Below are 25,905 nucleotides of genomic sequence, written 5' to 3'. Positions count from 1 at the left end.
TGGGCTGAAAGTCCCCCTCTCGGCTTATATTCGAGTCATATACACCGGGGGGTCAGAGGGGGAGGGGGGGCGGGGGTGTCAGGTCATACTTACCCGTCCTGACGCTGTGTCTTGAGCCCCCATCTTCTCCCCGTGCTCTCTCTTCCTGCCTTCAGCGGTCACGTGGTGCCGCTCATTAAAACTCATGAATATGCGCATATCATGAGTTTTAATGAGCGGCACCACGTGACCGCTGAAGGCAGGAAGAGAGAGCGCGGAGAAGCTGGGGGCTCAAGACACAGCGTCAGGACGGGTAAGTATAGCGATACTCACCTGTCCTGCGTCCATGGCTGCTTGCTGCTGTCTGTGTCTGTCATCGGTCAGTGACGTCAGACAGCAGAGGGCGCGGTGACGTGGTTAGTGCGCGCCGCGCCCCCTGCAGTCTGAACGTCACTGACTGATGACGTAGCAGATAGCGGTGAGCAGCCATGGACGCAGGACAGGTGAGTATCTGACACCCAGCGACGGAGAGGTGAGTATGTCATTTTTTTTATTTTTACATGCTGCAGCAGCGGCAGCACATGGGGAAATAATCTTAAGGAGCTTCTAATGGGGGCAGCACATGGGGAAATAATCTTAAGGAGCTTCTAATGGGGGCAGCACATGGGGAAATAATCTTAAGGAGCTTCTAATGGGGGCAGTATATGGGGGAACAATATGGAGCTTCTAATGGGGGCAGCATATGGGGGAACAATATGGAGCTTCTAATGGGGGCAGCATATGGGGGAACAATATGGAGCTTCTAATGGGGGCAGCATATGGGGGAACAATATGGAGCTTCTAATGGGGGCAGCATATGGGGGAACAATATGGAGCTTCTAATGGGGGCAGCATATGGGGGAACAATATGGAGCTTCTAATGGGGGCAGTATATGGGGGAACAATATGGAGCTTCTAATGGGGGCAGCATATGGGGGAACAATATGGAGCTTCTAATGGGGGCAGTATATGGGGGAATAATCTATGGAGTATTTCCCACCCTAGGCTTATACTCGAGTCAATAAGTTTTCCCAGTTTTTTGTGGCAAAATTAGGGGGGGTCGGCTTATACTCGGGTCGGCTTATACTCGAGTATATACGGTGTGTATATATATATATATACCCATGCGTGTATGTATGTATGAGTGTGTATATATCTATCTATCTATCTATGCACATGACTGCATATATGCCATTTATTTTTGCTTAAGACTTTGAAACTCTTTTCAGCTGATGTAATACATGGGTGTTACTTTTGGGTGTTACTTTTTGTGAACGTTAGCAGGTTTCCTTGTCTTACATGACTTCTCTGGTAACTGTAGATAAGGATTTCTAACAAGCTCAGCATATTGTATGTACTCTTTTTTGCAAACGCAATGTTTCAACACCCTTTGGGTTTTGCCATTTAAACTCTTAAGAATATGTATTAAGTTAGACAGAGGACTCCTCACATCTTGTGTGGTCGTCATTCTCTCTCCATGCCGGCATGTCCAATAAAGAAGCATCTTACTTATTCAGGTCTGGACGATTTCTAATTGGAAGACTGAAACTCCCCTGACACTTGTATTGGCCCTGGTCATCCGTGCTGCAACGTATGGGTGGTATCCGTGAAAAAAAAGCCAATGCCAAACGTACATATGAAGGGGCCTAAGGCAGTGTGCACTCACAGACAGAGAGCTGGATTCAGGCACTGCACGCTCTGGGAAAGCGAGGGAAGTCCCTAAAGTGCAAACTGAGGAGGCAGAACGGTGCACTGAGCCTTTGGACACGCCAAAAGTGCAATGAAGCTCTCTCATTTGTATTGGAATTGAAAGCACATTTCTCAGGCACTTTACCCAATAAAGTGTCCACTAGATAACTCACTATATAACTAGTTTAAATATGCATTTTGGGGCTATCAGAGGCCCTTTAATTGTGATTTCCAAAGACTACATAAATGTCACTCTTAATCTTTCCTCCCCTTACCAGTTGTCACACTTCTTTGTAGTTTTTCTAACTCCAAGGCATCTGATCTACGAACTGGTGCCCAGAGCCGAATTGTATATTGCAGATGAAGTCGAACTAAGGTTGTGCTCACACATTTAATTTTCGCTGAATTTTTACAGTATTTTTTTTCCGTGAGGAAATGCAGCATTTGATTCTGTACCAGTAAAGTGAATGAGATTTCTGAAATCCCATGCACACGCTGCTTATTTTCTCCTTTCAGATTTGTAGCAGTTTCAGATCTGCAGCATGTCAATTCTTTCAGCGGTTTTCACCTATTCAAATAAATGAAAGGGGGGGGTGAGGAGCTCATTACCAGTGTGAGACACGTTATGACTGACAGTCCGATTTCATTGCAGGGCTGTGTGTGGTTATAACTGACACATCTGCAGGTTCCTCTCAGCTTTCAGCTCACATGCAGATAGGGTTACAATACAGCAGAGCTGTGAGAGAAATGTAAGTTCTGTGTTAGTTACATGTCTCACACTGGTTGGTAACTCTCCCTTTTACTTATGATAATCTCTGGAGGCAGATTCTCATGCAGATCAGAGTCTGGCCCATAGATCCTAACAGCTCATTTACATATAAGAAAAATGTGGATCTATTTGGAATAAGACATCAGATTGCAGATATCAAGGCATCATTTTATTTAGCTCCCTATGACCTACATGCCTCTATAGACAGCTTAGGATGCTTTATCCTACCAATAGATTCCTTTTAATGCAAATTGCCACTATAAAAACTGAAGCAGCAAAATTTGTTTCAATCTCAAAGAGAAGGGAAGGATGCAACCTGTTGAATTTCAATTTCCAATCCTTAAATCCTGGAGAGTATCTGATGGCAGGGGTGATTGTCATTGGCTCTCATAGACAACACAAGAGGGCTCAGCCGTGTCAAGTGCTCATGTGTATGGGGAAGTCGGGAGAAATAGTTGCCGACTAGACATCAGTTTCACACTGAGGACACATGATAACTGAACTGTGGGCTAATAAAGTTATCTTTTACTGAAAATCAGTTTAATTGCCACGACTCAGTTTTTGAGGGACCTGAGACCAGGGGCTCCTTCTCTGTTCCTAACGCTAGGGGGCGCCCTAGCTTGCCCTGTTCCCCGGATTACTTCTGAAGGTGAAGATGCCAGAAACCACGTACTTTGCGTTATTTCCTGAATCCGCCCTCTGTCTGTACCTTTCCCCCACCCAAGGAAGAGGGGAGTATCAGTGCAATGTAGTACACCAACCAGAGGAACAAGGTAACACGAACAGGGGAAAAGGAAAATATCAGGCAGACAAATAAACACTCACATATAACAGAGGAATGCACCGGGGAGTGGAGGATGGGGAAAAAACAAAGTAGGAAAAGGAAAGGGAATTATCACATTTACAAACCCACGCAACAGTCACAGATAAATCCACCAAACTCCTCTCATACAACCAATAACTTCTATCCTCCATGCAGCATAAGCTATCTCTGACGATGTGTGTCAGTCAGGACCCAGATTACATAAGGGACAGGAGTGGCTAAACGTGATCAACTGAGAGCCCTAGCTCCCAGAGTGCTCAACATGGCCGATTAACCTCTGAACTTCCAAAAGAAATTGACGCCGTTTAAAAAGGTGAAGAGCTTCTTTTCAGCACAGGAGTAGGAGCACTCAGAAGTTGCGGTCTTCTAGCTCCTCTGTCGAGCAACCCCGTGACATTCATAAAGAGGATCAGACTAATACAGAAAAATACTAGTTCTGTAGTGCCACTGGTTTTACTCAACTGTAAACCAATGAGTGTGATGTGACAGATGTCAAGCTATATAACAGATAAGAGTAGGGGCATGCTACGCCCTAAAATAGTACAACAACCAGCTTCAACAGGGCGACTCATGACGTTTTGCTTTATAGGGAGTATGTCACCCCCAAAATGCATTTTAAATGGCCTATACAGTTGTAGGGGTCTTAGGCCTCCTTCACACGTCCGATTTTTGTGTCCATATGTGGTCTGTTTAAGGGCCTCAAGTGCAGACACACGCCAATCCGTTGTATGCAATGGTGGTGCACAGACATGTCAGTTTTTTTTGACCAGCACAGACAAAATGCATGGCGCACACATCAGTGTGTCATCAGCGTGACACGTACCAGCAAATAGGAACAAGCGGTACTGCTCTCATCATTTCTTGCTTAGTCTCCCTGAGATCAGCGGGACCAGGTGACAGTGATGGGAGTGTATTCAGCACTCACTGTGAATATTCTGTGTAAAATAAAGAAATAAATTTAAAAAATAGCGTGGGCTCCTGCGTAATTTTCATACCCAGCATAGGGAAAGCCCAGCTATGGGTTGATGGAAGACTATGGGGTGTACATTATACTATATGTAGGGCTATGAGGGAGGATTATAGTATATGCAGGGCAATAATAATAATAATAAATGGAGGGCTATGTGGGAGTCATTATACTATATGCAAGAAATTATAAAGTGTGAAGGTTTGTGTGGGGTCCATCATACTGTGTGTGCCATTATACTGTTTAGAGGGCTAGTGTGGGGCCATTATACAGTGTTGTGAAATGTGGGGGCCATTATACTGCATGTAGAATAGGGTAATCATACTGTGCGTGTCAGGGGTATTGTGAAGGAATTCACTGTGGGGACCAACCAAAAAATATTGTGTAATAAATTAAGTCATTATACCAAAATCAGATTATAAGTTAATTAATATACAATGAAAATTCAACAACAGAAGACAAAAACTATAAAAAATCCCCATAAAACCTTTAAAAAAAGGCAGTGTGGTCAGATGGAAAAAAACAGCATGATTTATCATAAATAGTATTCAGGACAAAAAATTAATATTTATAGAATAGGGTATAGAATTAAATATCACAGAAACCAGGAAAATGGGATCTGCATAACAATGCTGTAAGTAATCATATATGAACGACCAATGCCATTTAGACAAATCACTAAGAAGTATCACTATAAGTAGTAAGCAGACCTCCCGCATTAGTGTCCATATACTAGAGAGATCAATAATGCAGACACTTATACCCACCATGTGTCATCACGGATAAAAGAAAGCACACTGCTTAATACCCCAGGGGGGTAGTCAGGATTTAGCCCAGAAATTGATATCCATCATGTCAGTGTGAATGGCTGACGTCTGGTAAAATAAGTGCCAACTCATCAGGACCGGTGGTTTTCACACAAGTCTTGATTAGGGGGCAGGGCTCGATTCCTTGAGAGGTGTATACCTCTAAATAAATCAGGTGAAGCGCAAAGTGGCCTATGCCTGGCCACAAATCTTACTCCAGTCAGCCTGGAATAAGAGTTCTGGCATAAGGAAATCCACAACTCGTCTTGAATTAGGCGAACTGTGGCGTCCTTTCCCAGCTCCGCTCATTTTAGCAGAGCTGGGCAACACTGGCGTGAAAATGCCGAGAGTCGCTACATATTTACACAACTCCGAGTTACCCAAAACCTTTGAGGCTTTTCAAAAGTTTACATTTTTTTGTTGGCATAAAAGGTTTGATGAATCAGGGCCTGTATATATTCAATTTTTCCACATACTTGATGTATTTGTCAATAAAAGTATAAAAACCTGTAAAATGTTGATAGTTGTACTTCAGTACTCATAAAAACATCTGACCATAAGATCTAAAAACACTGAAGCAGCAAACTTGGCGAAATCCAAAACTTGAGTCAGTTTCACAACTTTTGGGCACAACTGTATACAGTAGTATATGGTTGTAGTATAGGAGTTGATAATGTTACATACAGTAGCATATGGTTATAGTATAGGAGTTGATAATACGTAATGTTACATATATCATCCTTATAAACACTAGTACATAGGCTTAATATTGGAAGCCTTGTTAGAAGAAAATCCAATAGTGAACAGACTGCCTTCAGTCCGACACAATAGGCAGTAAATCGCTTTACATAAGATTAGAGAATTATTCCTCCAGAGGACACCGAGAGGACATTGAAACGTAAGAGAAAAACAATGGACACTAGAACTGCGAAATATAAGACAAAGACTGAAATCAGCAAGAGAGAAGAAGTCATCATATGGTGCACGAATTAACTCACACCAGCCCCTGGGTAAGTAGCAGAGACAAAAAAAAAAATGTTGCTTTCATGTGCCCCTAAAAATGCAGGCTTAGCGCCGAAGCTGGCAACAAAGGGAGGTAGGCGACCTTGAATGTACTTGTACATCCAAGGTCATAAAGGGAGTTGAGATCTCTCCACAGGTGTTCAGTTGAATTTACATCCGGCCTCATTGCTGGCCACCTCATAACTCTCCAGTGCTTTGTCAGCTGTCATGTGCCAGAAAAGATGCGGGCTCAGGGCCAGAGCCCGCATTAAAGGGGAGACCCTACACATAACATATTTGTCTTATGCACTGAAGGGGCTACATCCGCCATACGATTCCAGAGATAGTGGTCTTTTCATTTAGTGGTTATTTTTATGGTCTTCACCATTTGTGGGAACCGACCATTCTGGCAAAGGAATGTTATCATCAAGCAGTCAATCTAATCCATCTTTCCATAAGAAATAGAGCAATGGCACAAGGCCTCATCCATTGGTGTCTGATAGCAAAGACCAACTGAGGACGCTACATACATGAGCAATAAGCTCACAGCGGAGCATAAGGAGGTGAATATATACGTGAAGAAAGGAGACCTTACTGTGACGATACATCATTACTGACTTTGTAAACTGATTGATGTGGTCATGGTTGAAAGTGTTGGCACCTTTGAATTGTTCCAGAAAATGAAGTATTTCTCCCAGAAAATTATTGCAATTGCACAGGTTTTGTTATGCACGTGTTCAAATACACACAAAGTAAATAAATTACATCACAAAATAGATGAAAAAGGCAGGTTGGACATAATTTCACACAAAACTCCAAAAGTGATCAGAACACAATTTTTGGTATCTTTCCAAAATTGTGGGTAAATAACTTTGTTTCAATGTGATCATGTGATGCTCATTCACACTCACCTGTGGCAAGTAACAGGTGTAGGCAATAAAAAAATGTCACATCTGAAACCAGATAAAAAAGGGGGAGAAGTTGACTCAATCTTTGACTGTGAACTGTGCAAGGTATCATGAAATCTGAACACAATAACAAAGGATTTTGGGTATCATTGTAGTGCCCCATGTATGAAATCTGGGTTTGTGTTCCAGGACATGGGATATTCTATCAGAAACAATGACCCCAAACATACTTCAAGAAGCACCCAGAAATGGATATAAACAAAGAACTGGAGAGTTCTGAAGTGGCCAGCAATGAGTCCGGATGTAAATCCTATTGAACACCTCTAGAGCGATCTTAAACCCCTTTAGGACCTTGGATGTATAGGTACATCCAAGCTCGTCTAAGCCCGCATTTTTCCAGGCAAATGAAAGTTGACCAGCTGTTATGTGCGTCTAACAGCCGCAGGTGGAATTGGAATTTGACTCGAGTGTGCTGGAAGAGTGTCATAAGACCCACCCATCGGTGCCCCTGTCACATGATGCCGATGGGTTGTCACGATAGCCGGGTGTCTGCAGAAGACCCCTGTGCTTCTCACTGCAGATTCCCCATGAACGCCACCCCAAAGCCGGAGTTCATAGGAGATCTTGGGAGATGAGATCCGAATCTGAGATCGGGCAGGGCTCCAGTGGCCATCTTCCCGGAGGCCACCGCATCGCAGCAATGGAGCTGACAAGGGCCTCCGGGCTTTGGCCATATGCCGGCGGAGCTCCGACGCAGGACATAGAGCCGCCACCATCACCATCCCCCTGCTGCACAAAGAGGAGCCGCCGCCGACCCCCAGCACAGAGCCCCCATGCTACACAAGAGGAGCCGCCCCCGCTGCCGACCCCCAGCACAGAGTCGCAGATAGCACCGCTGCCACCAATGAGGTAAAAGGGGGATGATAACTCCAGTTACATCTTCCCTGTTAGACGCCCTCTCCCTTCGTCATCGGGACCACTCCCCCACTATATGCAGAGATTGGTCTGCACCCGGCGCATAAGACGACCCCTGACTTTTAAGAAGATTTTCAGGGGTTAAAAAGTCGTCTTATACGCCGGAAAATACGGTACAAATGATAGATGTTGGTCAAACCCTTTGATTTTGGCATGGTGGTTGTCATAGAAAATATTACAAATCCTTGAGGTCCCTCATGTCCCCCCCCCCCCCCCCCCCATTTGTCCTGAGGAGCTGTGAGCTAGTAGTCACACCTGTATTTATGTAAAACTAGCTGAAGAGCCCGGCGCTGCCCGGGCATAGTAACTAACTACGGTTAGCTATAACAAGTTATAATGACTATATATATATATATATATATATATCCAAGTAGAAATGAGGTCGCATTCAACGAGCTGTGAAGATATTGCTTGATTTATTGGCACATGTTACACATATCGGGCCAGGGGAGTGACATCAGGAGTGCAGAGGGAGCTGACAACGATCGTTTCGCGCTATCCAAGCGCTTCGATAGCTACCGGACTACTACCCCTAATATCCCACATCATCCCATCAGCCAGAGCCACCGGACAACTACCACTAATATCCCGCATCATCCCATCAGCCTGGAGTCAGAACCAGAGCGCTGAGTGGATTTGCCCTCACTTCCATACCAATGATCCCTTTAATTGAAGCCTGGGGTGAGAATGAGAGTGCTGAGGGATTTACCCTAACCTCCATACCGGAGATCCCTTTAAGAGAGGACTGGGGTCAGTACCAAAGCGCAGAGTGGATTTGCCCTCACTTCCATACTGGGGATCCCTTTAAGAGAGGCCTGGGGTCAGAACCAGAGCGCTGAGTGGAATTGCCCTAACTTCCATACCGGGGATCCCTTTAATAGAAGCCTGGGGTCAGTATCAGAGCGCTGGATGGATTTGCCCTGACTTCCATACCGATGATCCCTTTAAAGAGGGAAGATGTGCCTATGGGATGGAGGATGTGTGATGGGTATATGGGCATGGGAGGGGGGATTAATTTCTGTCATGTGCTCTCTGCTCCTTTTTGGGGGGCAGACAATGGCTGGGAGCTTATATTTCCGGGAATGCTAGATCTCTCCCACCATGTCAGTGTCTGCTGAGGTGTTTTCTGGAGAGGGAAAACTGTTGCTCATAGCAACAAATCACAGCTCTGGTGAATTGAAAGATGCTTCGTGATTGGTTGGTGATACCCACACACACACATTCAGAAATATATATATAGAGATGGCAGTGACACAGCTATGTGAAGCAGATTAATTAAAATGCGAGGATTCCTCTTGATTTCTACGTGACTGAAGAAGATGTGCATTCTTCACACAGAGATAGTCAGGAAAAGCCTGAAGTGGATTAAAGAAAATCTGACATCTTTACACATATCTGTGGTCTCTGCAGTACAATGAGACATCACGTCTCTGCGAGAAAATATGGAATATCGGAATTTCTGTCCATCCGATATTAATGATACGTATATTGTTGGCACCGAGATAACTACGCAATAATACACATATTTTCTCATAATCATAACCCCCACCAAAAGGCCCCAAAGCCATAGGGGGCCATATAACCACCAGTAGCTAGGCAATGTTTGGTCTCTGAGCATAGATAAAATCCCGATACAAAAGAGGACATTGGTCTAAAACTTCTGTGGTCATCTTATGAGGAGTTATTACATAAATTGGGATTTCCTAAAATTATAAGGGCTGAATCCAGCCCACAACCGGGACCTTGTGAGGTCATCGTAGATGGGGGTGTGGGTGGGACTCAGCGTCTGATAAAAGATCAATCTCAATTATGATCGGTGTTCGTACACAGAGGACCAGGTTTATCGACAGACCAATCGAAGCATTCGCCTTCCGCTAAACTGAATCGTTTCTGCGATTTGTTTAATAAGTCTCCTGTCAGTCCCTTTTATTTTATGTAACTGTTTGTGCTGTATTGTTTTGTCCCCCTTGTAAAATCTTTTGTATATTTTTCATAAACACTGCCTCCCTTTGGATTAAATATAAAATGTAATAGTTCTGTTCTGTAAACTACGCCTCAAAGTGATAGCTACTGTTTAACGATGTCTAATCGACCGAAACAGATTAGTGGTGGCAGCGGGTAGTCACGGGTCGTCAGAGTTAGCTGTGACCGGACAGGAGGTGTGCACACATTCCATGTGATGGAACCCATAGGTGTATACGCCATACATTCACACTTAACTTTCTGAGAGCCGGCCTAGTGGTGCGAACAGGCTGCAGCCTTCTCCGTTGATCGTTGGCCAATCTTGTAATTGTCCGGATGATACAAGGCAGCAGAGAGCTGATTGCCCCAGAGATGACAGCGGGTGGTACTGGTGACATCAGGGATTTGTGGGATTAGGAAAGTCATATCCCTGACAGTGGTACAGAGGGCTGTTACAATCACTGCTCACTATACAGGCGGTCAATCAATACGGTGCGGAGTGATTAAAGACGCGCTCATTGTATAGTGAGCGGTGACTGTTACAGCCTCCTGTACCACCATGATGACTGGAATTGAGTGGCTGCACGGAGAGGACTTCATTTTCTCACGGTTGCCGCTTTTCCACTCCAAAAATGTTTTAAGAACTGCAGATTAGTACAGGGGTAGCAGATAGAGTTTTTTTTTTTAAACTGACAAGTTGCCTTTAAAGGGACTCTGTCACCCATATTTAGTGATATCATGTAAAGATATCACCCAATTGTGCGTCTCATAAGGATTCTATTAGGATTTTTTATTCCCCCTGACCCCGCACGTTTGAGGCATAAATACCTTTTTTATCTTGTTGGAGTGTGTCCTGCATGTGAAGACTTCCGGGGCATAGACCGCGCTGGAAAATACCGGCGCATGCGCAGTAGCGATTATATGCTTCACCCACAGTTGGGCAAAGCATACTGCGCAGGCCTTTACAATGCGCAAGCGTGGAAACCAACGTTATCTGTGATATTCACAGATGAAGATTACGTTCAGCAAGCCGAGGAGGGGGGCGGGAGAAGGCAACTATGCCACGCCCATCGCACCAGACCGTGGCAATTTGCATACATCTCCAACAAGATAAAAAAGGTATTTATGCCTCAAAGGTGCGGGGTCAGGGGGGAATAAAAAATCCTAATAGAATCCTTATGGGACGCACAATTGGGTGATATCTTTACATGATATCACTAAATATGGGTGACAGATTCCCTTTAAGTTGTCATTGTAATCACCTATAGCATAATTTCCTCTCATAGGCCCAAGCAGGAGTGAAAATGAGAATATTGTTACCCAACTTCATGAGAATTTCTGGGAAATCTGTGTTATGCAGTAATGAGGGATGTGGGGGCTTCTTAGTACATAAGTAAAAAGTTTTACTATTTAACCTTTTAGGAGCCCTGGACAGCGATATCTTTAGGAATTACAAGGTACCCACTTAGATTTTGCATAAACAGGTATAACAATGAAAAGGATAGTACAGGCTTTGCATTTTGACAAAAAAAAAAAAAAATGGATGTCTTTGTCTATGGATATTTTCCATGCTTCCTGCAATAGCGCGTCTTATGAGTCTAATCCTACCAGAAGAGGAAAAGGATCGGACAACTTGGATTTCACCCCACCTGATCCTATTGCCTTTCCTAGATAAGTGGCATTATGTGTCTGGCGGCCGCTTATCTCTTTTCTCTGAAGGAATAACATCGCTGTGTCACTGCTCTACTTATGGGGTAGTTAGAGAAAACAGATGCCCGCCGAGCTATAGTGTTATGTCTTAAACAGAGAAAAAAGGGGAGTACAAGTCCAATAACATAAAAATAATAAGCAAAGTTTATTAAACATGTAGTACTGACAGTTACATAAATGACAGAAGATATATAAAGGATCAGATAAGTATCTGCTGCTTGTTAGTCCTAAGAATTGACAAAATAAAGTGCTTAGTGCCTGTAACAAATATGGGCCATACTTGAGGGATATAAAGGTAAGAGAGATCCTAACAGGTGCGCATCCTGAAAAAAAAATCACTATCCCAAGCTATAGTGCTTACCCATATTGAACTCTGCCAAGGACCACAAGCAGCGCCGCCACCGACGCGCGTTTCGCCTCTTTTTCAAGGTGCCGTACTGTGTTGTGTAAGGGGCCGAGTTATATATCCTGTTACCAGGTGCTCCAATCAAGCGGCGCGTATGTCCGATGTCCTGCCCCGGAACCTGCATCACCACCGGCGACAGCGCGGCGTCGCGTCTCAGACGACGTCACTGTGACGTCACTGACCCGCAGACGCCACTGATGCGCCTCAGCAATGCTCCATGGGCACACCCCGCAGACATGCGCACTGGAGCCAACAATCTAGGTAATACATCCAAGAAAGGGAATTGGGTCCTAAATATAACAGATTGCACAAAGTGTATATATATATGAACGAATCCAAAAGATTAATGAATACTAGCTAATAACAACTATATCATTAATAATAGTGAAAATAAAAAATATATAATCCCTTACAATGGACATTAATGTGATTATACTATCAACTATGTATTCCTTTTATATATAAAGGAGAGATGGTGCATGTGAAATGCTTCAAAAAAGGTGCACACATAAATGTGATTATACTATCAACTAAGTATTCCTTTTATATATAAAGGAGAAATGGTGCATGTGAAATGCTTCAAAAAAGGTGCACACATCATACATGTGACATATATAAAATGATGCACCAACGTGAATAAAAGTATTTATCTTCTTTTCTTTTAATTATTCATCTTTTTTCTTCTTTTTCTTGTTAATTAAAAATAGTCCCATAAGCCTAACTTGATATGATGTTCTTGAGCCAGGATATAACACCAAAGGTCCCTCCAGATCTTCCCCACTAAACGTCCTAGAAATTACGGTGTTCCATTAAAGATGACTGAAGGGAAACAAACCAATACAGTAAACATACAAACATATATAATAAAAACAAAACCATATCACAACACAAAAATTACAGATATGAGCTAAAACTCAACTGCTCATTGAGTCCAGCCGGTGTGATGGTATCAAGAACTGTGATCCACCGGCATTCCCTTTGAGCTAAGACACGTTTGGTGTCACCCCCCCTTATTCCCGCACGGATCCTGTCAATACCCCAAGCTTGGAGTCCACTCGGGTCACATTTATGTTTCAACCGAAAGTGTCTCGGAATAGGTTTGAGAGCATTAATATCCTCCACTTCACGTGCCGCCATTATATCTCTCACATGTTCTCTTATGCGAACGCGTAGTTCACGTGTAGTTAATCCAACATATATTAGCCCACACGGGCAAACTGCATAATAGACCACATATGTGGTACTACACGTGATGTAACCTCTAATTTTGAATTCACGACGGCCATCCGATGAAGTGAACGATAATGCTCTCCGAAGATTCCTACATGCTAGGCACACACCACATGGAAAAAAATCCATTCCTGGGTGTGCCAGCCTGAAAGAAATCTATACTTTTGGTGGTATAATGACTCCTCACTAGCATGTTCTTGAGGGTATTACACCTCCGCGCAGTCATAAGGGGGCGTTCAGAAAGGCACTCACGTAAAATTGGGTCAGTTCTCAGAACCGCCCAATGTCGGTTCAATATAGATCTCATCAGGTCCCATTTATGATTGTATGTTGAAATAAATCTTACTTCTCCATCCATTTTAGGTTTGGATTTTTTCCACCTGTTTCCCAAGAGATCAACCCTAGAAGCTCTTTTGGCCCGCCAATAACCTCTCCTAATGCTTTTACCACTGTAGCCTCTTTGGGAAAATCTTTCCCCAAGGTCCACCGCCTGAGCCTCAAATAAAGCATCAGTTGAGCGGATCTCCACCTGTTTTCCCGAAAGATCATCCTTAGAAAATTACATTCACGCCCTCTGTCAGACCAAAGTTTATCGGTCTCAGAAGCTGAGGCAATACGTACTCTAGAAGAATTGGAGAATGAGTCTCATGGAGATTCGGTAAGTGGATCTTTACCTCCTATTGCAGCCAGATGTACCACGTTTCCCCCTTTCTCACTTTGTCCCCAGGTCGAGATATTTACAAGGTTGGTGACTGAAGATCTTAAGACCATCACCAATTATAAAAAAAGCGATAATTTGACCCCACAACAAAGAGTGGCTTTATGTGAAATTGGAAGTTGGGATGACATTGTTATTAAATCGGCTGACAAGGGGGGGAAAACGTGGTTCTCTGGCCTGTAGATAAATATGAAAAAGAGGCCTTCAGACAATTGAGAAATAAAGAAATTATTCTCAGTTGCCAAACAGTCCTCTTAAGATCTTTCAGAATGAATTACATAATATTCTTGAAATGGCATATGAAAGAGGTATTATAACTAAAAAAGTCTTGCAGGGCCTTTTGGTTCATACTCTGGTGATTCCCACTTTTTATCTTCTCCCCAAGGTCCATAAGGATCCTGTGCTTCCTCCTGGACGTCCCATTGTGTCTGGCATGGGGGGGCTATGCGACCCAGCCTGCAAATTCATTGAATACTATCTACATCCGCAGGTTGAGACGCTGCCCTCCTATGTCAGGGACACTAATGATGTCCTCAGGAGATTGGATGGCCTGTTTGTGGATGGGGACATGATTTTGGTTACAGCAGATGTCGAATCGCTTTACACCAGTATTCGACACGTGGATGGATTGAGGGCTTCCAGATTCTTCCTGGAAACGAGTAATTTAGATCTGGACATGCGTGAGTTGGTCTTGGAGCTGTTGGAGTTCGTTCTTACCCACAACTTCTTTACCTTCAAGGACAGATATTTTCTACAGAGACAGGGCACCACGATGGGGGCGGCCTGTGCGCCATCCTATGCTAATCTTTTCTTGGGTTATTGGGAGAGGGAGATTTTCTCGGATGGCGCACTGGCCGCTCCCCAGATTGCAGGATGGTTCAGATACATTGATGATGTTCTATTTGTCTGGCAAGGCCCTGTCTCTGAGTTACATGACTTTGTGGGGGTTCTGAACCAGAACAGCTTCAATATCCATCTCACGTATGCTTTTCACCATCATCAAATTACATTTCTTGATGTTATGTTAAAAGTACAGGATGATGGTTTAATTCACACCGATCTATATAGAAAGGAGACTTCTGTGAATGCCCTTCTGCATGCATCCTCGTCACATCCGCATTCCACGATCAGGTCTATTCCAGTTGGACAATTTTTGCGTGCCAGGAGGATTTGCTCAACTGATGCTTTATTTGAGGCTCAGGCGGTGGACCTTGGGGAAAGATTTGCCCAAAGAGGCTACAGTGGTAAAAGCATTAGGAGAGGTTATTGGCGGGCCAAAAGAGCTTCTAGGGTTGATCTCTTGGGAAACAGGTGGAAAAAATCCAAACCTAAAATGGATGGAGAAGTAAGATTTATTTCAACAATCATAAATGGGACCTGATGAGATCTATCTTGAACCGACATTGGGCGGTTCTGAGAACTGACCCAATTTTACGTGAGTGCCTTTCTGAACGCCCCCTTATGACTGCGCGGAGGTGTAATACCCTCAAGAACATGCTAGTGAGGAGTCATTATACCACCAAAAGTATAGATTTCTTTCAGGCTGGCACACCCAGGAATGGATTTTTTCCATGTGGTGTGTGCCTAGCATGTAGGAATCTTCGGAGAGCATTATCGTTCACTTCATCGGATGGCCGTCGTGAATTCAAAATTAGAGGTTACATCACGTGTAGTACCACATATGTGGTCTATTATGCAGTTTGCCCATGTGGGCTAATATATGTTGGATTAACTACACGTGAACTACGCGTTCGCATAAGAGAACATGTGAGAGATATAATGGCGGCACGTGAAGTGGAGGATATTAATGCTCTCAAACCTATTCCGAGACACTTTCGGTTGAAACATAAATGTGACCCGAGTGGACTCCAAGCTTGGGGTATTGACAGGATCCGTGCGGGAATAAGGGGGGGGTGACACCAAACGTGTCTTAGCTCAAAGGGAATGCCGGTGGATCACAGTTCTTGATACCATCACACCGGCTGGACTCAATGAGCAGTTGAGTTTTAGCTCATATCTGTAATTTTTGTGTTGTGATATGGTTTTGTTTTTATTATATATGTTTGTATGTTTACTGTATTGGTTTGTTTCCCTTCAGTCATCTTTAATGGAACACCGTAATTTCTAGGACGTTTAGTGGGGAAGATCTGGAGGGACCTTTGGTGTTATATCCTGGCTCAAGAACATCATATCAAGTTAGGCTTATGGGACTATTTTTAATTAACAAGAAAAAGAAAAAAGATGAATAATTAAAAGAAAAGAAGATAAATACTTTTATTCACGTTGGTGCATCATTTTATATATGTCACATGTATTATGTGTGCACCTTTTTTGAAGCATTTCACATGCACCATTTCTCCTTTATATATAAAAGGAATACATAGTTGATAGTATAATCACATTTATGTGTGCACCTTTTTTGAAGCATTTCACATGCACCATCTCTCCTTTATATATAAAAGGAATACATAGTTGATAGTATAATCACATTAATGTCTATTGTAAGGGATTATATATTTTTTATTTTCACTATTATTAATGATATAGTTGTTATTAGCTAGTATTCATTAATCTTTTGGATTCGTTCATATACTGTATATATCCACTTTGTGCAATCTGTTATATTTAGGACCCAATTCCCTTTCTTGGATGTATTACCTAGATTGTTGGCTCCAGTGCGCATGTCTGCGGTGTGTGTGCCCATGGAGCATTGCTGAGGCGCATCAGTGGCGTCTGCGGGTCAGTGACGTCACAGTGACGTCGTCTGAGACGCGACGCCGCGCTGTCGCCGGTGGTGATGCAGCTTCCGGGGCAGGACACCGGACACACGCGCCGCTTGATTGGAGCACCTGGTAACAGGATATATAACTCGGCCCCTTACACAACACAGTACGGCACCTTGAAAAAGAGGCGAAACGCGCGTCGGTGGCGGCGCTGCTTGTGGTCCTTGGCAGAGTTCAATATGGGTAAGCACTATAGCTTGGGATAGTGATTTTTTTCAGGATGCGCACCTGTTAGGATCTCTCTTACCTTTATATCCCTCAAGTATGGCCCATATTTGTTACAGGCACTAAGCACTTTATTTTGTCAATTCTTAGGACTAACAAGCAGCAGATACTTATCTGATCCTTTATATATCTTCTGTCATTTATGTAACTGTCAGTACTACATGTTTAATAAACTTTGCTTATTATTTTTATGTTATTGGACTTGTACTCCCCTTTTTTCTCTGTTTAATATGTTATGCTGGAGTGTCCATTTCCCATTGAGACGGCACTACATAGTGGGCGACTCTACTGGGATATACATTTGGTTCCGCATGGTTTTGTTTTATATAGTGTTAGGTCTGTGGCGAGCTATACTGGTTACATTAGGGGCGACGAACCTCAGGCCCGTGGGCCACTTAAGGCCCTTGATGACCTTTTATCCGGCCCCTGGGCAGATTTCCAGGACCACAGTGCTTGGGCCGGCAGCTGTATTTTGGCGGCCGCCGCCCGATTAATTTCTTCTTACCCTATGAGTACGTACAAGAAACGTTCACTACTGAGCAATGAAAGACTCTGTCCTAACACCAGTGCCAATCGAGGCACGAAAGGTGGGGGCACCTATTGCCTAACAAGCCCCCTCTCTCGCCAACAGGCAGCTGGGGTCTACAGAGGGCAGAAGTCTCACTGACAGCTGGTGCTGCCTTCTGCCATCAGCTTAATGAGCTGCTGTCACCGCTTCTGATCCACTTTATTCTGAAGCTTCTAATCAAACTAGTACATTACTATAAACCACTGAAGGTCCAGTTACAGGGAAGCTGCACCAACGGAAAGTGTGTCCAAACCCCTCCCCTTATAATGTATATGGGGGTGATAGAAGATTAGTGGATCGGGCCCAGGTTCTTGCCCAGTGTCCTGGATCCCCTGTGGCTTCCTGCCTGCCATCCTCTATTTCTTGCTGAGCTTTGGCTGCTGTAGGTTTGTGGCCAACAGGACGTCAGTATCCTGGCGCAGGCAAGACAATCAGCTGATTATAAGCCTCATTTTTTGCACTGACTGCAATATTACTGTATGGGGAACTCAGAAGGCAATATGACGTGAAGTGGCACTCGAGAGGCCCTACTATGGCATTATAACTGAGGAGGGAAGTCAGGGGCAATATTAATGTAGATGGCATTATAACTGAAGGGGGTACAGAGAGGCAAAGGGAGCATTCAGGGATTAACAGGGACTTCTGTATAGTTTTCTTATGAGGATAAGAACTATAGGCAGGCTGCCTGTTTTCCCCTCAAAGTGGTCACAGACCGTTCCTGACGGCAATTCTGTGGCTTCCGTTGATGTCAAGCAGAGCAGCCTCCTCTTTTCCATTGACAGGGCGTCTGTCATCATGCCAATTGACAGCCGGCTCCCCGCTGCTTAAGTGCGGGAAACAGACTGACAATCAGAATGACGTCGGCGGCAACTCTCCGTTGACAGAGCAAACCAGAAGAGGAAGACTGCTCTGTTGATGCGAGTTGAAATAAAGCAGCATAGTCGCCGGCAGGACCGGTCTGTAACTCTTCTGAACCGGCAGAGATCGGCGCCGGACTGAACAGGCAGGCAGATAGGTAGTAAACAACAACCTGTCTGTAAGTTCTTACAATTTGTGTAGGTTATTAAAACATAGGGACAGTGCAGGAAATGTGAAAAGTAAAATGTCTTTGTTACAAACTCTGCAGACAAAAGTGGTCAAGTAATCATGGCGGTCTGGACAAGACGGGAAAGTGAACTCCAATCTGAAAGATCATCATCTGTAAGTCTGTGTATATAAAGGTCCTGTAAACACTTATACAGTGGTAGATACCAGTTCTGAGACCATATAAGTCACTGGGTAGTGGGAATATTCAACTTTTTATTAGTATTTTTTTAAACTGGTAAAAGTTTAGTGGTAGAATTCAGTCCCTCAGTAGTGGTATATAGTATAGTGGGGTGTACATTACTATGATCGGTAATATTGGTCTTTGCACAATGTGTTTTCTTCCACAGAAATACAATTGATTCATTATCTAGTGGTATTGGCATTACTTTGGCCTCGTATAGTGGTATTATTGGTAACAATGGTCTTTGTGTAGTGTAGGTATTATCTAGTGTTTACATGATGGGTGAACGTATAGGAAGATATAACCCTTATTAGAGCGTGGGATCTTGATCTCTTAAAACCCAATTAAGACTGCCCAACCATGCCTGTCGTGTGACCACCGATCACACGACAGGCATGAGCCATTGGCAATCGTTTAATAACCTATTTCCTCAGGCTCCAGGGCCGGCCCGAGAGATTACGGCGCCCTAGGCGAAACTATTTTGTTGCGCCCCTACTATTCTTGGCAGTAGATGAAAACTTGGGATATAAATTTAGGAGCAAAATAAACCACAACAACGATTAATTAACTCTCTCCTAACTCTAATCTTCTGAGAAGTTGTATAGGACAAATATATACAAAGTAATCAATAACACAAAACAGAAACGACCATAGGTAATTAATTTTTCGTTTCCTTGCCTTTTTTTTTTTTTGAAAAGGATGACACTAAGTCACCGAGATTAATTTGTTTAGCAACCTCAGATTCTATCGAAATTGTTGCCAACCCAACCAACCTCTCTTGCGTCATATTTGCCCTTAAATATGTACACTTTTCTTTCCATCCCTAAAACTTTTTGCCTTTTGAAAAGATTTTTCATAATTTTTTCTATTTTTTCTCTGGCGCCCCCTTTGGGTCGGCGCCCTAGGCGGCCGCCCAGTTCGCCTATACGTTTGGGCTGGCCCTGTCAGGCTGACCACTCTTCCATGCGCACAGAACAATTCAGTGCGCACAGAATAGCACTGTTCTTGGCAGCACGTCTGGTTTACAATGTGCTACCATATATGAGGATTTTTGAGAAAGTTTAAGAGCACAGTCAGACGGCCGTATAGCACTGACACCGGTCACATTGCAAGATGCATGGAAACACAGGCTGGCATCACGAGAGCCGCCAGACAGTCCGAGCACTGGATTGACATCGCCGTCCATATTTAACAGCTGTCTGACCGCGCCCTGATAGCAGCGGATTAATCCGCGTAACATCCAGAGTCAGCAACACAGAATGTAGATTTATTCATATCCAGGTTGAACAGCATGAAATGAGATCAGTCTGGTATCTGCTGTGGCTTGCAGCATGGGAGCATTACAACAACAAGAAGGGAAGAGAAGGAGGGGGCTTCCTGTCTGTTTTTTTTTTTTTGTCACTGAACTTTGTTAACAGTCTCACAATATATCAAACAGTACAGTAGTAGTTGTTGCAATACATACAGATCAATATGCATTATTCCAACACGCCCTAACAATGATTTCATCAGATGCAAAATGCCGATTCATTGGGTGACTAGCGACCTGTATAAAGTTACACTACATTCTCCTGATTGCGGACACTCAGTGAGGAGGAAGTGGGAGCTGGGGATCCCCCGTTCCTGCAGCAGTGGGCTGGGGATCCCCCGTTCCTGCAGCAGGGGAAGTTATCATGGTGAAATCCACGTTAACATTTAAAGGGAACTTGACAGGAGATTCATGATGCTTATGCAACTGATGCAGCGTTTCGATAAAAACACTTTGAAAAGCCAAGGAACATACCGTACATTGTGGTTGACTAGTCCAGTAGGCCACCGCCCTGCTCCACCAAACTGACAGGTATGTATAGAGAGATCTGTCAGTGATGAGGAGCAGGGCAGGGAACATGCCTTCCTGCCTCTGACCAGTTATCCAAGACACATAGTCCCCAGCTGCCTTTTCACAGTAATCTGAGCACAGTATAATATAGGGAAAGATACGCCGATACCAATGATGTATCACTTACTGTTCTGCTTGCTGTCATTTTGATAAAATCCCTGTTTTCTCCAGGGCTGTGGAGTCGGTAAGCCAAACCTGCGACTCCGACTCCGACTCCTCAATTTCCCTTACACCGACTCCGACTCCGACTCCCACACATATTGCTTATATTTAAGTGAAAAATTTATTGTAGTACAATGTGAACCTCAGACATTTAATCATTTCTATGATACAATAATCAAGACATTTAGATAGAACAGAATATATATTGGTGTACTACCCGGTTTTCATTCTTTTTGGTACAGATACGATATGGATAGACAGATATGGATAAATGGATAGATAGAGCAGATTTCTAATCTGCTTTTGCTATTGAAAACATTATCTATGAGCTCAAAAACCTTTCAGGTGATGCAGTTTTTTAAAAAGATGATCAGCTTTTGCAGCTGAAAAACGTATCCTCAAAAAACACAGGAAAAACGCTGTGTGTGAATGTAGCCTTAGATCAGGAATAGAACAGCCATTTATAGGACATTTCATAACTTTCCCAAACTCCTATGAAAAAATATTCAGCACATCCTGCATTGAATTACTGTACCCAATTTATTATATATTTTAGGAGTCGGAGTCGGTCCACCAAAATGAGCTCCGACTCCGACTCCGACTCCACGACTCCGACTCCACAGCCCTGGTTTTCTCTAGTGAAAATCTAGCAGTGCTCAGAGCTCTGCATAACCTCACAACCAGAAAGATGCTAAGCTAAAAGCTCTGATTATGTCAGAAAAACTAAGTAAACTAAGTGATACATCATTGGATTCAGCTTCTCTTTTCCTACATTATGCTGCTCTCAGATGGTGTAGCAAAAACCTGATGACAGATTCTCTTCAAGGATCTTTTTCAATGCATTTGTTTACATCAAAAAACAGTAATGGATCACACACTGCCTAATATCCATAGGTGAGGTTTCCGCTCTACTTTGCACTATGGATCTAATCTGATGACACAAACGATAAATTTTGGTGCAAAACAAATCAGCGAAAACCACAAATCAAAACAGAAAAGTGAGTAAAAAAATGGAAATGATGATTCAGGGTCATTTAGAATACACAGATTGCAGGATAGACAGACACTAGCATAAATGACAATATATTCCAGAACTTCCTGCCAGTAACAAGTCATGCAGAGATTTGTAGTTCCACTCCAGCTACATGCTGCTACCTGGCCGGGATGTAATCAGCCGATGCAGTAAAGAGCATTTAGTAAGAGGAGACCTATGTGCACTGTTACCGTCAGGGGGAGGCCAGGACACGGGGTACAGCGCCGGAACACTAGGAGCCAGAACTTGCAGGGAGCGGGGTACAGCGCCGGACACCAGGTGCCGGGACCGGTAGGGAGCGGGATACAGCACCGGGACACTAGGAGCTAGGACTGGCAGGGAGTAGGAGCCAGGACCGGCAGGGAGCGGGGTACAGCGCCGGACACCAGGAGCCCAAACCGGCAGGGAGCGGGGTACAGCACAGAAACACTAGGAGCCAGGACCGACAGGGAGCGGGGTACAGCACCGGACACCAGGAGCGGGGTACAGCGCCGGACACCAGGTGCCAGGACCGGCAGGGAGCGGGATACAGCACCGGGACACCAGGTGCCAGGACCGGCAGGGAGCGGGATACAGCACCGGGACACCAGGTGCCAGGACCGGCAGGGAGCGGGATACAGCACGGGGACACCAGGTGCCAGGACCGGCAGGGAGCGGGATACAGCACGGGGACACCAGGTGCCAGGACCGGCAGGGAGCGGGATACAGCACGGGGACACCAGGTGCCAGGACCGGCAGGGAGCGGGATACAGCACGGGGACACCAGGTGCCAGGACCGGCAGGGAGCGGGATACAGCACGGGGACACCAGGTGCCAGGACCGGCAGGGAGCGGGATACAGCACGGGGACACCAGGTGCCAGGACCGGCAGGGAGCGGGATACAGCACGGGGACACCAGGTGCCAGGACCGGCAGGGAGCGGGATACAGCACGGGGACACCAGGTGCCAGGACCGGCAGGGAGCGGGATACAGCACGGGGACACCAGGTGCCAGGACCGGCAGGGAGCGGGATACAGCACGGGGACACCAGGTGCCAGGACCGGCAGGGAGCGGGATACAGCACGGGGACACCAGGTGCCAGGACCGGCAGGGAGCGGGATACAGCACCGGGACACCAGGTGCCAGGACCGGCAGGGAGCGGGATACAGCACCGGGACACCAGGTGCCAGGACCGGCAGGGAGCGGGATACAGCACCGGGACACCAGGTGCCAGGACCGGCAGGGAGCGGGATACAGCAGGGAGCGGTGTACAGCGCCGGACACCAGGAGCCAAGACCAGTAGGGAGCGGGGTACAGCGCCGGACACTAGGAGCCAGGACCGGCAGAGAGCGGGATACAGCACCGGGACACCAGGTGCCAGGACATGCAGGGAGCGGGAGCCAGGACCGGACACCAGGAGCCAAGACCAGTAGGGAGCGGGGTACAGCGCAGAAACACTAGGAGCCAGGACCGGCAGGGAGCGGGTACAGCGCTGGACACCAGGAGCCAAGACCAGCAGGGAGCAGGGTACAGCGCAGAAACACTAGGAGCCAGGACCGGCAGGGAGCGGGGTACAGCGCCGGGGACACCAGGAGCCCAAACCGGCAGGGAACGGGTACAGCACAGAAACACTAGGAGCCAGGACCGACAGGGAGCGCGGAACAGCACCGGACACTAGGAGCCAGGACCGGCAGAGAGCGGGATACAGCACCGGGACACCAGGTGCCAGGACCTGCAGGGAGCGGGGTACAGCGCAGAAACACTAGGAGCCAGGACCGGCAGGGAGCGGGGTACAGCGCCGGGGACACCAGGAGCCCAAACCGGCAGGGAACGGGTACAGCACAGAAACACTAGGAGCCAGGACCGACAGGGAGCGGGGAACAGCACCGGACACTAGGAGCCAGGACCGGCAGAGAGCGGGATACAGCACCGGGACACCAGGTGCCAGGACCTGCAGGGAGCGGGAGCCAGGACCGGACACCAGGAGCCAAGACCAGTAGGGAGCGGGGTACAGCGCAGAAACACTAGGAGCCAGGACCGGCAGGGAGCGGGTACAGCGCCGGACACCAGGAGCCAAGACCAGCAGGGAGCGGGGTACAGCGCAGAAACACTAGGAGCCAGGACCGGCAGGGAGCGGGTACAGCGCCGGACACCAGGAGCCAAGACCAGCAGGGAGCGGGGTACAGCGCAGAAACACTAGGAGCCAGGACCGGCAGGGAGCGGGGAACAGCACCGGACACCAGGAGCCAAGACCAGCAGGGAGCGGGGTACAGCGCAGAAACACTAGGAGCCAGGACCGGCAGGGAGCGGGGTACAGCGCCGACACCAGGAGCCAAGACCAGCAGGGAGCGGGGTACAGCGCCGACACCAGGAGCCAGGACCGGCAGGGAGCGGGGTACAGCGCCGACACCAGGAGCCAGGACCGGCAGGGAGCGGGGTACAGCGCCGACACCAGGAGCCAGGACCGGCAGGGAGCGGGGTACAGCGCCGACACCAGGAGCCAGGACCGGCAGGGAGCGGGGTACAGCGCCGGGGACACCAGGAGCCCAAACCGGCAGGGAGCGGGGTACAGCGCCGGGGACACCAGGAGCCCAAACCGGCAGGGAGCGGGTACAGCTCCGGACACCAGGAGCCCAAACCGGCAGGGAGCGGGTACAGCGCCGGACACCAGGAGCCAGAACTGGCAGGGAGCGGGTACAGCGCCGGACACCAGGAGCCAGAACCGGCAGGGAGCGGGTACAGCGCCGGACACCAGGAGCCAGGACCGGCAGGGAGCGGGTACAGCGCCGGACACCAGGAGCCAGGACCGGCCATGTACAGCAGTTGCTCACCTGTAGATGAATTCGGGGGTTCAGCTGACAGGTCACGTGATTCACCCTTCTGCTCCCCTGGTCCTGGAAGTGTGTGAGGGACGTCTCCTTGGTAACAGCAGCCAGGGATAGGGGGCGGGACGCATTTAGGAACGCACTGAATGACGTCTGATTGTCTGCGTCCTAATATGGGAAGGGGCGGGAGAATGCGCGTGATTAGCTGCTGTGCTGCTCCAATGGAGAGAGTATGAGGCATAGCCGTGAAGTCCCCGGCAGCGGCATAGGCGGTCGCTATGACAACGGGAAACATACAGGTGCTTCTCACACGTGCGGGAGGCGGGGATGACGCTGGAGGCGGGGATGACTCTGGAGGCGCGGTGACTGTACGGTCACCGGGAAAACAAGGGGATGGTCAGAGCTACGGAGGAAGAAGACTGTTCAGCGGGACGGTGCAGTTGTGCGTTATTTGGGGCACCTTCCTGTGCACATCACTACTGTGTGGGGGGAGGCAGGTGCAATTACTGTGCGAGGGGTCACTAGTGTTTTTTTTGTTTTTTTTTAATGGGGTTGTCTATAAATTTAGTGATGGGCTGTCTGACTCTTTTTTGATGATATGGATGAAGCTCTGCTCACCAAAAAGATGTGTCAGTTTTGGATCTCCGTGTAATACGTGTTCACCTCCAGATGGGTCGCTATGACAGCAAGGGGTCTGCTGAAGAACCCAATGTTTGCCACAGAGGCGTAGCTAGGGTTTTGGATCGGGGGGGGCAAAACTTCTGAGTGGACCCCTAACCAGAGAACCTCAGCAGATGACCGCGCTGTTGCCAAAAATATATATATATTCCATTATTGCGGCGTCAGCGCGGCCCCCCAGTGCGCGCCGCAATAATAAATATTTTTTATTTTGGAAAAAGCTCCAAAACATTAAAAAAAACATACATGTAGTATCGCTGTAATAGTACTGACCCGAAGAATAAAGATGCCTTATCTATTTTACCACACCAGGAACGGCATAAAAAAACACAAAAAAACAATTCCTGGATCGCTTGGTTTTGCTCATTCTGCTTCCTAAAAATCGAAATAGAAAGTGATAAAAAAATGTAATGTGCCCGATAATGGTACCAACAAAAATGTCAACATGTCCCCAAAAAAGATGTTGCATTACTCAGTCGGCCAAAATATTAAAATATTATAGCTGTCTAAATATGGGGATGCA

General features: G+C 46.2%; 1 protein-coding gene across 2 annotated transcripts in view; it reads right to left on the bottom strand.

Annotated features, from left to right (window-relative positions):
• Window positions 1–24,888, bottom strand: part of MAK (male germ cell associated kinase) — an 85,285-nt gene extending 60,397 nt beyond the window's left edge. Inside the window, exon 1 of one of the 2 annotated variants that reach the window (XM_073566708.1) lies at window positions 24,711–24,888. The gene's annotated coding sequence lies outside the window, so the exon portion shown is untranslated. The remainder of the gene's footprint in view (window positions 1–24,710) is intronic. The other variant, XM_073566716.1, reaches the window with a different exon arrangement.
• Window positions 24,889–25,905: the final 1,017 nt, after the last annotated feature.

The sequence above is a fragment of the Dendrobates tinctorius genome, unplaced genomic scaffold, assembly GCF_039654945.1.
Source record: "Dendrobates tinctorius isolate UK_male_01 unplaced genomic scaffold, ASM3965494v1 ptg000004l, whole genome shotgun sequence".
Classification (NCBI taxonomy): domain Eukaryota; kingdom Metazoa; phylum Chordata; class Amphibia; order Anura; family Dendrobatidae; genus Dendrobates; species Dendrobates tinctorius.
This window is presented reverse-complemented; position numbering and strand designations above follow the sequence as displayed.